Here is a 15,553-nt window from a genome sequence, read left to right as displayed (position 1 = left end):
CGAACAAACGATCGTGCGGTACCGATCAATCTAATGTACTGAACAGATCAATCGATTGAACGGTACGGATAATTCGAATATGCGGAACCGATCAATCGATTGTGCGTTACCGATCAATCGAATGTGCGTTACTGATCAATAGAATGTACGGTACCGACCAATCGATCGTGCGGGACCGATCAATAGAATGTACTGTACCGATTAATCGATCGTGCGGTACCTATCAATCGAATGTACCGTACCGATCAAACGATCGTGCGGAACCGATAAATCGAATGCACGGTACCGATCAATCGAATATACCGTGCCGATCAATCGATTGTTAGTTATCGATCAATCGAATGTTCGGTACCGATCAATCGAATGTTCGCTATCGATCAATCTACTGTTCGGTACCGATTGAACAAATGTGCGGTACCGATCAAACAATCGTGCGGTACCGATCAATCTAATGTACCGTACCGATCAATCGATTGAACGGTACGGATAATTCGAATGTGCGGTACCGATCAATCGAATGTTCATTATCGATCAATCGACTGTTCGGTACCGATTGAAAAAATGTGCGATACCGAACAAACGATCGTGCGGTACCGATCAATCTAATGTACCGTACCGATCAATCGATTGAACGGTACGGATAATTCGAATGTGCGGTACCGATCAATCGAATGTTCATTATCGATCAATCGACTGTTCGGTGCCGATTGAAAAAATGTGCGGTACCGAACAAACGATCGTGCGGTACCGATCAATCTAATGTACCGTACATATCAATCGATTGAACGGTACGGATAATTCGAATATGCGGAACCGATCAATCGATTGTGCGTTACCGATCAATCGAATGTGCGTTACCGATCAATAGAATGTACCGTACCGATTAATCGATCGTGCGGTACCTATCAATCGAATGTACCGTACCGATCAAACGATCGTGCGGAACCGATAAATCGAATGCACGGTACCGATCAATCGAATATACCGTGCCGATCAATCGATTGTTAGTTATCGATCAATCGAGTGTGCGATACCGATCATTCGAATATTCGGTACCGATCAATCGAATGTTCGGTACCGATCAATCGAATGTTCGTTATCGATCAATCGACTGTTCGGTACCGATTGAACAAATGTGCGGTACCGATCAAACAATCGTGCGGTACCGATCAATCTAATGTACCGTACCGATCAATCGATTGAACGGTACGGATAATTCGAATGCGCGGTACCGATCAATCGAAAGTGCGATACCGATCAATCGAATGTGCGGAACCGATCAATCGAATGTGCGTTATCGATCAATCGAATGTGCGTTACCGATCTATAGAATGTACGGTACCGATTAATCGATTGTACGGTACCTATCAATCAATCGTGCGGTACCTATCAATCGAATGTACCGTACCGATCAAACGATCGTGCGGAACCGATAAATCGAATGCACGGTAAATATCAAAAGATCGTACGGTACCTATCCATCAATCGAATGTACCGTACCGATCAATCGATTGTACGGTACCGATAAAACGAATGTACGGTACCGATCAATCGAATGTTGCGGTACTGATCAGTCGCATGTGCGATACAGATCATTCGAATGTACCGTGCCTATTTTTCGATTGTACGGTACTGATAAATCGAATGTGCGATACCGATCGAATGTGCGGTACTGATCAATCGATCGTGCAGTACCGATTAATCGATCTTGCGGTACCGATAAAACGAATGTACGGTACCGATCAATCGAATGTTGCGGTACTGATCAGTCGCATGTGCGATACAGATCAATCGAATGTACCGTGCCGATTTTTCGATTGTACGGTACCGATCAAGCGAATGCGCGGTACCGATTAATAAAATGTTCGGTACCGATCAATCGAATATGCGGTGCCGATCAATAGAGTGTGCGTTACCGATCAATCGAATATGCAGTACCGATCATTCGAATATACCGTGCCGATCAATCGATTGTTAGTTATCGATCAATCGAATGTTCGGTACCGATCAATCGAATGTTCGTTATCGATCAATCGACTGTTCGGTACCGACTGTATGGTACCGATCGATCGGAAATGCTGTACCGATAAATCGAATGTACGTTACCGATCAATCAAATGTGCGGTACCGATCAATCGAAAGTACGTTACCGGTCATTCGTATGTAAGGTACCGATCAATCGATCGTGCGGTACCGATCAATAGATCGTGCGGTACCGATTAACCGAATGAACCGTACCAAGAAATCGAATGCGCGATACCGATCAATAGAATGTGCGATACCGATAAAACGATTGTGCGGTACCGATAAATAGATAATAAGGTAACACAATCAAATGTGCGATACCGATCGATCGAATAAACCGTACGGATTAATCGATCGTACGGTACCGATCGACCAAATGTGCGGTACCGATCAATCAAATGTGCGGTACCGATCAATCGAATGTGCGGTACCGATCAATCGAATATGCGTTACTGATCAATCGAATGTACGGTACCGATCAATCGATCGTACGGTACCTAACAATCGATCGTGCGGTACCAATCAATCGAATGTGCGATACCGATAAATCGAATGTACCGCACTGATCAATAGATTGTAGGGTACCGATAAATGAAATGTGCGATACCGATCAATCGAATGTACGGAACCGTCTAATCGATCGTGAGGTACCGATTAATAGAATATGCGGTACCGATCAATCGCATGTGCGGTACCGATCAATCGACTGTACCATACCGATCAATCGATCGTACGGAACCTACCAATCGATCGTGCGGTACAGAAAAATCGATCGTTCGGTACCGATCAATCGAATGTACGGTACCGATCAATCGAATGTGCCATACCGATCAATCGAATGTGCGTTACCGATCAATCGAATGTGCGGTACCGATCAATCAATTGTACGGTACCGATCAAAAGATCGTACCGTACCGATCAATTTGATGTACCGTACAGATCAATCGAATGTGCAGTATCGATCAATCGAATGTGCGGTACCGATCAATCGAATGTGCGTTACCGATCAATCGAATGTTCGGTACCGATCAATCGAATGTTCGTTATCGATCAATCGACTGTTCGGTACCGATTGAAAAAAAGTGCGGTACCGATCAAACGATCGTGCAGTACCGATAAATCTAAGGTACCGTACCGATCAATCGATTGAACGGTACGGATAATTCGAATGTGCGTTACCGATCAATCGAATGTGCGTTACCGATCAATAGAATGTACGGTACCGATCAATCGAATGTGTGGTATCGATATATCTATTGTGAGTTACCGATCAATCGAATGTGCGGTACCGATTATTATCATGTGCGATACCGATCAATCGAATGTACCGTAACGATCAATCGAAAGTGCGGTACCGGAAAATGAAATGTGCGGTACCGATCAATCGAATGTGCAATACTAATCAATCAAATGTGCCGTACCGATCGATCGACTGTGAGGTACCGATCAATCGAATGTGCTGTATCGATCAATCGAATGTGCGGTACCGATCGATCGAATGTGCGATACCAATAAATAAAATCTTCGGTACCGATAAATCGAATGCGCGGTACCGATAAATCGAATGTGCGTTACCGATCAATAGAATGTACGGTACCGATCAATCGATCGTGCGGGACCGATCAATAGAATGTACGGTACCGATCAATCGGTCGTACGGTACCTATTCGATCGTGCGGTACCTATCAATCGAATGTACCGTACCGATCAAACGATCGTGCGGAACCGATAAATCGATCGCACGGTACCGATTAATCGAATATACCGTGCCGATCAATCGACTGTACGTTCTCGATCAATCGAATGAACGATACCGATCAATAGAATGTGCCGTACCGATCAATAGAATGTACGGTACCGATCAATCGAATGTGCAGTATCGATCAATCGAATGTGCGGAACCGATCAATCGAATGTGCGGTACCGATCAATCGAATGTGCGGTACTGATCAATCGAATGTTCTTTATTGATCAATCGAATATGCGGTACCGATCAATCGAATGTGCAGTATCGATGAATCGAATGTGCAAAACCGATCAATCGAATGTGCGGTACCGATCAATCGAATGTGCGGTACCGATCAATCGAATGTGCGATACAGATCAATCGAATGTGCGGTACCGATTAATCGAATATACCGTGCCGATCAATCGATTGTACGTTCTCGATCAATCGAATGAGCGATACCGATCAATCGAATATTCGGTACCGATCAATAGACTGTTCGGTACCGATCAATCGAATGTTCGTTATCGATCAATCGACTGTTCGGTACCGATTGAACAAATGTGCGGTACCGATCAAACGATCGTGCGGTACCGATCAATCTAATGTACCGTACCGATCAATCGATTGAACGGTACGGATAATTCGAATGTGCGGTACAGATCAATCGAAAGTGCGGTACCGATAAATCGAATGTGCGTTACCGATCAATCGAATGTGCGTTACCGATCAATAGAATGTACGGTACCGATCAATCGATCGTGCAGGACCGATCAATAGAATGTACTGTACCGATTAATCGATCGTACGGTACCTATCAATCGAATGTGCGATACAGATCAATCGAATGTGCGGTACCGATCAATCGAATATGCGGTACCGTACAATCAAATGTGCGATAACGATCAATCGACTGTTCGGTTCCGATCAATCGAATGTGCTGTGTCGGTCAATCGAATGTGCGGTACCGATCGATCGAATGTGCGATAACGATAAATAGAATCTTAGGTACCGATAAATCGAATGCACGGTACCGATAAATCGAATATACCGTGCCGATCAATCGATTGAACGGTACGGATAATTCGAATGTGCGATACCGATCAATCGAATGTTCGTTATCGATCAATCGACTGTTCGGTACCGATTGAACAAATGTGCGGTACCGAACAAACGATCGTGCGGTACCGATCAATCTAATGTACCGTACAGATCAATCGATTGAACGGTACGAATAATTCGAATATGCGGAACCGATCAATCGATTGTGCGTTACCGATCAATCGAATGTGCGTTACCGATCAATAGAATGTACGGTACCGATCAATCGAATGCACGGTACCGATCAATCGAATATATCGTGCCGATCAATCGATTGTTAGTTATCGATCAATCGAATGTGCAATACCGATCAATCGAATATTCGGTACCGATCAATCGAATGTTCGGTACCGATCAATCGAATGTTCGTTATCGATCAATCGACTGTTCGGTACCGATTGAACAAAGGCGGTACCGATCAAACATTCGTGCGGTACCGATCAATCGAATGTGCGTTATCGATCAATCGAATATGCGTTACCGATCAATAGAATGTACGGTACCGATTAATCGATCGTACGGTACCTATCAATCAATCGTGCGGTACCTATCAATCGAATGTACCGTACCGATCAAACGATCGTGCGGAACCGATAAATCGAATGCACGGTAAATATCAAAAGATCGTACGGTACCTATCCATCAATCGAATGTACCGTACCGATCAATCGATTGTACGGTACCGATAAAACGAATGTACGGTACCGATCAATCGAATGTTGCGGTACTGATCAGTCGCATGTGCGATACAGATCAATCGAATGTACCGTGCCGATTTTTCGATTGTACGGTACTGATAAATCGAATGTGCGATACCGATCGAATGTGCGGTACTGATCAATTGATCGTGCAGTACCGATTAATCGATCTTGCGGTACCGATAAATCGAATGTACGGTACCGATCAATCGAATGCGCGGTACCGATTAATAAAATGTTCGGTACCGATCAATCGAATATGCGGTGCCGATCAATAGAGTGTGCGTTACCGATTAATCGAATGTTGGGTAACGATCAATCGAATGTTCTGTACCGATCAATCGAATGTGCAGTACCGATTAATCGATCTTGCGGTACCGATCAATCGAATGTACGGTACCGATCAATCGAATGCGCGGTACCGATTAATAAAATGTTCGGTACCGATCAATCGGATATGCGGTGCCGATCAATAGAGTGTGCGTTACCGATTAATCGAATGTTGGGTAACGATCAATCGAATGTTCTGTACCGATCAATCGAATGTGCAGTACCGATCAATCGAATGCGCGATACTGATCAATAGAATGTGCGATACCGATAAAACGATTGTGCGATACCGATAAATAGATAATAAGGTAACACAATCAAATGTGCGATACCGATCAATCGAATGCACCGTACGGATTAATCGATCGTACGGTACCGATCGAACAAATGTGCGGTACCGATCAATCAAATGTGCGGTACCGATCAATCGAATGTGCGGTACCGATCAATCGAATATGCGTTACTGATCAATCGAATGTACGGTACCGATCAATCGATCGTACGGTACCTAACAATCGATTGTGCGGTACCAATCAATCGAATATGCGGTACCGATCAATCGAATGTACGGTACCGTCTAATCGATCGTGAGGTACCGATTAATAGAATATGCGGTACCGATCAATCGCATGTGCGATACCGATCAATCGACTGTACCGTACCGATCAATCGATCGTACGGAACCTACCAATCGATCGTGCGGTACCGAAAAATCGATCGTTCGGTACCGATCAATCGAATGTACGGTACCGATCAATCGAATGTGCCATACCGATCAATCGAATGTACCGTGTCGATCAATAGATTGTAGGTACCGATAAATGAAATGTGCGATACCGATCGAATGTGCGGTACCGATCAATCGATCGTGCGGTAAAGATGAATCGAATTTACCGTACCGTTCAATCGATTGTATGGTACCTATTTATCGAATGGCGATACCAATAAATCGAATGTGCGAAAACGATCAATCGATTGTACGGTACCGATAAATAGAATGTGCAGTACCGATCAATCGAATTTTCGGTATCGATCAATCGATTGTACGGTACAGATAAATCGCATGTGCGGTACCGATCAATCGAATGTGCAATACCGGTCGATCGAATGTTCGGTACCCATCAATCGAATGTACAGTACCGATCAATCGAAAGTGAGGTACCGATCAATCGAATGTGCGTTACCGATCAATCGTATGTACGGTACCGATCAATCGATCGTGCAATACCGATTAATAGATCATGCAGTACCGATCAATCGAATGAACCGTACCGGTAAATCGAATGTGCGTAGCCGATCGATCGAATGTGCGATACCGATCAATCGAATGTACGGTACCGTCTAATCGATCGTGAGGTACCGATTAATAGAATATGCGGTACCGATCAAACGCATGTACGGTACCGATCAATCGACTGTACCGTACCGATCAATCGATCGTACGGAACCTACCAATCGATCGTGCGGTACCGATCAATCGCATGTGCGGTACCGATCAATCGACTGTACCTTACCGATCAATCGATCGTACGGAACCTACCAATCGATCGTGCGGTACCGAAAAATCGATCGTTCGGTACCGATCGATCGAATGTACGCACTGTAAACATTAGTTAGTCACGAATGGCAAAAATCTAGTCACAGTGACTAGAGTTAGCTAGTTATTACCAATTCGTTAGTAGCAGACCAATTTGCATGATCGTTCGACTAACATAAACTTGTCACATAAATTTGTATGAAATTTTTTGACACTCACTAAGCATGTCATGTATGTAATCGTGACGAGAATGTTCTAGTCTTCTGTTTGTTTACTTTCTATAACCTTCAGCTTGGACCAATGACGTCATTATTTTTATCCAATCATCGTACCGTAGAATACCGTGTGCTCAGCAGATCAGAGATCAAAAATTCAGACGACGGCCGGCGATTACATATATACTGTATGCACGTACGTGGTACGTCGTACGTCGTACTTGCGGCCATTGCCTAACTGCAGATAGAACAGGGCTATCAACAAAATGAGGAGATTCTTAATCATTTAGCAAACTGTCAGAAGCAGTTTCAAAATGTCGTCAGTTAGGTAAGTTCAATCACAACTGAAATTCTAATAAATAATAATTGACACAATTGACATATTGTTCAAGGAAGGTTTGAATATCCGCGATATGTTTGGCTGGAAAGTATGGGTAAAATTATAACGTTAGGCCTTAGTAAGCAAAACTGTTGCTAACGCTAGGACGAAGCTAGGCTAGGAGTTTAGTCTACCTGGTGTAGCCCACATGCGCTCGTAGATGTATAGTACTATAGTAGCAGTAATACACACTTATATGACATATTTTATATAAATGTGTATTATTAGCTAGTATACTAGGCCTATATTCTTAGTATAATGTTAAGAGCGCCTGTGGTGTAGGCTAGCATACGTCAAGTTTCTAGACACTTCGTCGACCACCAACCCCGTCTGCATTTCGTGCACTCTGAACTGAAGATCTTCGGAGTGGGACTTACCTTCTGCTCTTGTAGGCTAAAGTACATGGTACTCATATTTTAGGATATTTTTGCTAAAGTTGGAAGAACCTGGTGTTTAACTAAGGACAAAAACTCAGTTTCAATGCATGAAATACCCATAATGTTGTTAGCTTAGGCCTCAGGTTCATAGTGGCGCTATGTTAGTATCCTACTTCCTACTCCTAGACCAAGTCTACACCAGCTGTAGCAATGTTGTAGGGTTCTGTATCCTAAGTGGAGTGGCTGCTGAGTGCTAATACCCTGGACAGAGAATGTTTTGAGTCTTATTTAGCAAATATTCCACAAAGGTATGCATTTTCTGCTCCTGCATATGTGCATCAAGGGGTTTTGAGCCTACTCAGCCTATCATTAATTTACTGTTGTTTGTCTATTTGCAGCGAAAGTTGATGTGCCAAGTCCTCAGCATTCACAGCTATATACTTTGAATGGCTGTGGTATCAATGGACTCAACTGGTTAGATGAGGTAACAACAAATTCCAAACAACTCTGACAGCAGAAATAGATATCCTGATATTTCCATGGGAGATCTACTGTAGTAACTATAGGAACCAGTGCTTGCCACCCATGGAGATTAAGGTAATTTGACGAGCAACAAATTTGAATGTTTTATCACAAATTATGCCCCCTATCTATCTCTTGTCCCCTATACCTGTCTTTAAAGGTTTATGGACAGGTAGCTACAACTTTACTCTATTCAATAGCAAATTACATCTACTTTTCACATATGCCATCAAATTCTTGAAATTCGATTTCAAAAAGTGAAAAAATCGGGAAATTTTGAGCTTCACAAACGTAAGAATCGATAACCACCTCATAACGTATTGATTTTTTGTGACGTAGAATCGAGATGCGCAGACCGTATGTTAAATGTAAAGTTCTGCGCACTATCTTTTAACGTTGATTTCGCTTGGTAACCTCGAAAATGGAAGCTTCAAAACAACCCGAAATTTCCAGTCCAGAGGTTTCGGACGACGAAACGGGGACAGCAAGTGAGGAAGAAGGCTCTTTGGAATACGAAATTCCGAACCAAGAGGAAATTAGGCCCTATCAATTTGAGCCAGAAGCCAGCATCAGAAGAGAAATGTCACTTTTGAGGACATAACTGCAGAATACCCACCAAATTTTAATGTAACCACAGTAGTGAGGCTACAACAGAAGTAAACAGTGACGTATCAAAGCCATGAATTTACTGTACTTTTCAATGGTTTGTTGCAGTTCTTTGTTTAAATAAAAATCAAGGTGCTTCACAAAATAGCCATTTCTGTAGAGCCAGCCGAGGCTTAGAAATATCAATGTTTCAGCTTACATTCTTAAACAGTCAAAGAACATTAACCGAGGTTGGGGTTTCTGCAACTGTTCCCCTAGAAGCCTACAGTAGCATAGACCTGATTTTGCAAAGTTGAAGTCTGAAGTCAACTTACTCTTTTTCTTTCTCTTTTGAGAAAGGCTCCTCCAACTTTACGGCTTGGGGTTTCACTTGGAATATTACTACTAGTACTAGGTCCTGGAGCTTCATCATGTTTTTCAGCTGCTGTAACACTAGTACTAGTAGCAGAAGTTGTCCTAGGCCCCACAGTACCTTTTCCACCGAAAAGAGTTGGCACTGCATCTGGCTTGAGACGCCTGTGGGTTAGTGGCGTAAATCCAAGCTGACTATAATACTGTCCAACTAATAAGTCAAAGCATTCCTCGCGAAAATGGGCACTGCAAACAAGACTCTCTTTCGATGGTCCGGACCAATCTTTTCGGGTGTTTTTTACACTTTGTATCCAGGCCGAACGCGTAGGTTCTTTCTTTGGAAATACGTGTAGGCTTATATTTCCACTTTTAGTGTTACTGCAACCTCCTATTATGCAACGCCGCGGCATTCTTACTCAAAACTCTCTCCAAACTTAAGACTTAGAACAGTATTTCCAAAAATAAAATTGAATACGATGTAATCATACAAAATTAGAATGTAAACAAATTAATTCTCTTTTAAACAGCGTTTTGAATAAACGAATATGGATGTAGGCCTACGAAAACAAATTTGTCAACGAACGGAATGGTAACGATTACGTGCTTCGGGTATAGATTGATACACAATATATACCCAGTTCGATGACTCAATGTAAACATCCGGAGTTTTCACATATACGCATGCTCTTATCCCTTCTCGATTCTACGTCACATCGTGTCAGAAGTCAAATTTTAGAAACGTGCTTTCAGGCGTTTGTTTTTCGTTGATCTGAGTAATTAATCCTTAATATGTCAAAAAATAGAGCAAATTTTTAAAGAGTTTATATTGAGAATATGCTCGGACATACATAAGCAATACATTCATAGCAAAATTGCTACCTGTCCATAAACCTTTAATACAGTGTAACAACCTATGCATAAACCTTTAAATGGACTGGATATGTTATTGAGGTGAGCTGTGTACCTAGATAGCATTTCAGTAAGCTTTCCTTTAGACTAAGTACATACTGTTATAGTTAGGCTGTGGTTTACAAATCCCAATGATCCAGTTTTGGCAAAGAACACCTTCAATTCTATTCTCTTATTCTGAGTAACTTAACAGTTGCACTGGAGTGACAGGCATTATCAGTTTAACATGTTCCAAACAGATCAGGAATACATTGGGGTATGTCCTGTAGGTCAGTTTGGGAGGAATCAGCTTAGCTAAACAAAAGTAGTTTTCATCACATTTCAGAGCCAGAGACGAGAAAGCCCTCCCCGCTGACCCTTCTCTGGATGATGTTTCTGCAGTATGGCAAGCCAGACCAAGTGGACTGTGATCCGGATACCAATAAAACCTGCAAGAATCATAAATGCACCCAACTTGGTCAAGCTTATCAAAATTGGTGACTAGAAATGTTGCTGCAGACGGAGACCTGGTTAATGCTTACACAGTATTGCTCATATGTGTATTTACACACTGCACAGTGCATACTGAAATCTCCGAAAAGACATCTTTATGGACAAAAAATGATAATTGCAGAGAATTCTGTTGTGGTTTATATTGTAACGACTATGAAAAGTATCATTTTGGTATGAAAAAAAATTCATCTCTCACTTAAGGTGGCATACTCCTATTAGAGTCTATATCCATTCCCTCGATTGTTCTCCTTCAGGAAAAGTGCCAAAAAGCAGCTGGAGAACATCTTTTTTTGACCTGTTATTAATCATAATTTAGTTTTTTTGTGGCTTGCATGTTGAAGAGCATATATGGAAGTACATGTGGTGGGTACATTGGGTCAATTGAGGCAGTTTTAGACCCCTTTAGGCTTCACAGGAGCAGCGTAGGAAAATTGTTTACCACTGAGTGAAGAGGTTTGTTTACAAGTGACAAAAACTTCCGGATCGAATAACAAAATATCTACATGGTCATGATACAGAAAATTGTAAGGGCCTTGAAAGGCCAACTTGTCAGCTATCCGGTGATAGGTAGCATTCAGCTAGTGAAAACTTCTATCTAGACTTAGAGACCACATTACTTTTGTGATTTAGTGTGTAAGTCAATGGGGCTTGTAATAGGCGTATGCTACCTTAAATATAAGGAACAATCTGTGATATACAGTGCGCATTATGCAATCAGTGAAATAACCACAGTACGTAAAGACATAGAGAAGTTGTGGCGGAATGGTTAGGGCACTGAACACGTGATTCCATGATCGTGGGTTCATGTACCAACCTGGTCCATAAGTATGTATCTGTAATGAAGACACTTAATCTCAATTGCCTCTGTTTACCCAGGTGTATAGGGTACCCTGGGAGGTATAACATTTGCACCGCTTTATGGCTGCAATGATATGGGATGTCCCCTGGGGAACATGTAGATGTATCTCAGCATAGTGAGCATAATGTCTGATATGTGTTACCAAGGACCATAGATAGTGTTCCGTAAATACTGTGCTAATGTTGCAATATAAATGGCTAATTTACATTACATTTACAGAGTGCGGCTAGCACAAATGTTACATACTTAACCATATGTCTTTATGCCTTTGTTACTTTGCCACAACTGTATGTCAAAAGTGAAAAAGGAAGGATATTTTTTTGTGTAATGCAAAGAGATAGTTCACTTGAGTATTCATCATTGATTTATAGAAAAACTGTGGTGAGTCATAAACCAAACTTATGACAAATAATTTCTCAGCAGAAATTGTAACATATACGTACACATAATACTGCACACCGGATATATTAAACAATGTACACCGGTCATACTACTAGTATGCTATATATATTGCATGCCTAAGCCCCACATAAGTGTAGTGTATAAGATCATTGTTTGTGTACTTGCGCACACCTTGGGGATCAAGCAAAGTTCAGATTATCAGCAAATGATGTTCGATATATCGGGCAAGTCTTTAACATGGACTTCAGTGTACTTGGCAAAAATTACAATCATTACATTAAATGAGGTTAGTGTGATTGAATGTGGGGACCTCATTTAAAATGTACCCCAAAAATTGACCTAAAAGGTAAGTTTCTACCATTCAAGACATAGCTTATAGTTTGTGAAAAAGTACTTCTAGAAATATTTTAACTACTTTGTTTTCTGTTCCACCCTAATGTTGCTTCAAGGATAATAACATATTCAACTTACATGTTCTGCATTAATATTGTACCATCACATCCATGGTCAGAAACTCATAATAATATCACTCCCAACTTCCTAATTCGAGATGATGATTATAAGGATATTTTCGGGCCCTTTTTAACAGCTAAGGTCATAAAGAGCTACTCAAGGCCTTTTTATACCATTTGATTTGACATGGGGTATTATTTTTATAAATAAATTTATAAATATGATATATTATTTTGTGTATATTAAATATATGTTATGTATATTTATATTTAAATATTAATTAAGATAATTTATTTAGTTAAACTTCTATTTTTGTATTTGAGCTGTGTACTTGCATTTTTTCCCTTTTTCTGTCTTTCCACATCTATTCCATGCTGCTATTTTGATGAAACTGATGGAGCCCATAATGATGCATGGTCAGTGGACAATGAGGGTCTTTAAGAAATTGTATAGGTCATCAGGGGTTCTAATTGTTGAAAACTGTTGAACACTTCCAACTTAATGGCTTAGGAGCATTTCAAAGTAATACCATAAGTATTCTTAAGATGTTTTGTCATACAAGATTTTGACAATTTTGTAAAAATAAGTTTTCCCAATTGTCCCATAAACATTTATTTTAGTTTTAACTGTTCTTTGACCTTTAGTGTTTGTTATTGTTCTTTATGAAATGACTTTTAAATGAAATGCTTATTTGTCACATTTTGCATTAATACTGAATGTTAATAAAAATTACCATGAAACTTACAATGTGTGTCACTATCTCATTTCTTAACTAAAAAGTACTTAATCTTAAACTAGTCTTGTGACTTAAATAAGTAGTCACAGTTGCAATGACTAATATTTTTGGTCACTGGACTAAGCTTTGGTCGATAGAGGCATCGTAGAAGGACTAATTTTAATTAGTCAGAAAACTCGATTTAATTAGTCACAAAACTAAGGTTATATAGTCAAATGACTAGAAGAAACTGGTCGATAGAGACAACGTTGTGACTAATTTTTTTTAGTCATATTGACTAACTATTGTTTACAGTGGCGGTACCAATCAATCGATAGTGCGGTACCGATTAATCGATCATGCGGTTCCAGTCAATTGAATGTACCGTACCGATTAATCAATTGTACGGTACCGATAAATCGATTGTAAGGTACCGATCGATCGATCGTGCGGTACCGAATATTCGATCGTGCGGTACCGATTAATCGATCGTGCGGTACCGATCAATCTAATGTACCGTACCGATAAATCGAATGTTCGATACCGATCAATCGAATGTGCGATACCGATCAATCGAATGTGCGGTACCGATCAATCGAATGTGCGATACCGATCGATCGATTGTGCGATACCGATAAATTGTATGTGCCGTAACGATCAATCGATTGTGAGATACCGATCAATCGATTGTACCGTGCCGATCAATCGATTGTACAGTACCGATAAATCTAATGGTGATACCGATAAATGGAATGTGCCGTACCGATCAATCGATTGTATGGTACCGATCGATCGGAAATGCTGTACCGATAAATCGAATGTACGTTAGAGATCAATCAAATGTTCGGTACCGATCAATCAAATGTACGTTACCGGTCATTCGTATGTAACGTACCGATCAATCGATCGTGCCGTACCGATCAATCGATCTTACAGTACATATCAATCGATCGTACAGTAAATATCAAAAGATCGTACGGTACCTATCCATCAATCGAATGTACCGTACCGATCAATCGATTGTACGGTACCGATAAAACGAATGTACGGTACCGATCAATCGAATGTTGCGGTACTGATCAATCGCATGTGCGATACAGATCAATCGAATGTACCGTGCCGATTTTTCGATTGTACGGTACTGATAAATCGAATGTGCGATACCGATCGAATGTGCGGTACTGATCAATCGATCGTGCAGTACCGATTAATCGATCTTGCGGTACCGATCAATCGAATGCGCGGTACCGATTAATAAAATGTTCGGTACCGATCAATCGAATATGCGGTGCCGATCAATAGAGTGTGCGTTACCGATTAATCGAATGTTGGGTAACGATCAATCGAATGTTCTGTACCGATCAATCGAATGTGCAGTACCGATCAATCGAATGAACGGTACCGATCAATCGAATGTGCGGTACCGATCATTCGAATTTACCGTACCGATCAATCGATTGTACGGTACCTATAAATCCAATAGCGATCCCGATAAATAGATCGTGCGGTACCGATCAATCGAATATGCGATACCGATCAATCGAATGTACCGTACCGATCAATCGATTGTATGGTACCGATCGATCGGAAATGCTGTACCGATAAATCGAATGTACGTTACCGATCAATCAAATGTGCGGTACCGATCAATCGAAAGTACGTTACCGGTCATTCGTATGTAAGGTACCGATCAATCGATCGTGCGGTACTGATCAATCGAATGTGCGATACAGATCAATCGAATGTACCGTGCCGATTTATCGATTGTACGGTACTGATAAATCGAATGTGCGATACCGATCGAATGTGCGGTACTGATCAATCGATCGTGCAGAACCGATTAATCGATCTTGCGG

The 15,553-nt window shown here is 41.2% G+C and overlaps 1 long non-coding RNA gene across 1 annotated transcript; it reads left to right on the top strand.

Moving 5' to 3' along the window:
• Positions 1 to 7,566: 7,566 nt before the first annotated feature.
• Positions 7,567 to 14,008, top strand: LOC139963016 (uncharacterized). Its single transcript, XR_011791466.1, has 3 exons — positions 7,567 to 7,960; positions 8,787 to 8,985; positions 11,102 to 14,008. It is a non-coding gene; the product is annotated as an uncharacterized lncRNA (long non-coding RNA).
• Positions 14,009 to 15,553: the final 1,545 nt, after the last annotated feature.

This window comes from Apostichopus japonicus, chromosome 21 (genome assembly GCF_037975245.1).
Source record: "Apostichopus japonicus isolate 1M-3 chromosome 21, ASM3797524v1, whole genome shotgun sequence".
Classification (NCBI taxonomy): Eukaryota; Metazoa; Echinodermata; class Holothuroidea; order Aspidochirotida; family Stichopodidae; genus Apostichopus; species Apostichopus japonicus.
Note: the sequence above shows the minus strand (reverse complement) of the source record. Positions and strands in the feature narration are given on the sequence as shown.